Source organism: Elephantulus edwardii, unplaced genomic scaffold (assembly GCF_000299155.1).
Source record: "Elephantulus edwardii isolate Elephantulus edwardi_28Jun2011 unplaced genomic scaffold, EleEdw1.0 scaffold00094, whole genome shotgun sequence".
NCBI lineage: Eukaryota > Metazoa > Chordata > Mammalia > Macroscelidea > Macroscelididae > Elephantulus > Elephantulus edwardii.
This window is the reverse complement of record NW_006399844.1, coordinates 767,235-767,908: the sequence shown is the minus strand read 5'-3', so window position 1 is coordinate 767,908 and position 674 is coordinate 767,235. Positions and strand designations below refer to the sequence as shown.

The following is a 674-nucleotide window of genomic DNA, read 5'->3' as shown; positions in this document are numbered from 1 at the left end:
TATATTCAAGGACATAAGTTAAAGCAATACTTAAACACCAAAATAACGGAACACTGGCAGAAAATACAGAAGTTGAAAACAACAGGAAAGAGTAGTGGATAATTTAAATTGGGACAATGATCTATCAGTTTTAGATGCTTTTCTAGTTTGAACATCTTGAATCCCATTATTTCCCTCCCTAAACCCTCTCTATCTTTGTTTAAATCTCAGGGCAGTATCTTAACGGAATGATAACTATTATCAATCAAGAATTGATAATAGTTATCATTCCGTTAGGATTCAAAATTTCAATCCAGTAGCCACCAGGATCTTGAATAAATGCCAGGCCTTTCATTTTACCATCATGAGGTTTCTTCATAAATTTGACTCCCAGGTCTTCAAATCTTTTACAAGCACTGTAAACATCAGGAACGACAATTCCAATGTGACCAAATCCTCGGGGGTCTGAATTCCCATTATGGTAACTCTGGGTGGCATCATCTTCAGTGCCCCAATTGTGGATTAGCTCAATTGCAGCTTTTCTGGAGAACACCCAGGCTATTTTTTCATTTCCATCTTTGGGGATGTCATTTTTATCCTCATTCTACTGAAGATCATCCAAAAACGATTAGAACAGCACATCAGCAGAGAACTGCCGGAAGTCCAGGCTGGGTTTAGAAGGGGTCGTGGTACTA

The 674-nt window shown here is 38.3% G+C and overlaps 1 pseudogene; it reads right to left on the bottom strand.

The window, feature by feature from the left end:
- Positions 1 to 244: 244 nt before the first annotated feature.
- The window catches only part of LOC102873656, a 1,933-nt pseudogene continuing 1,503 nt past the window's right edge, over positions 245 to 674 (bottom strand).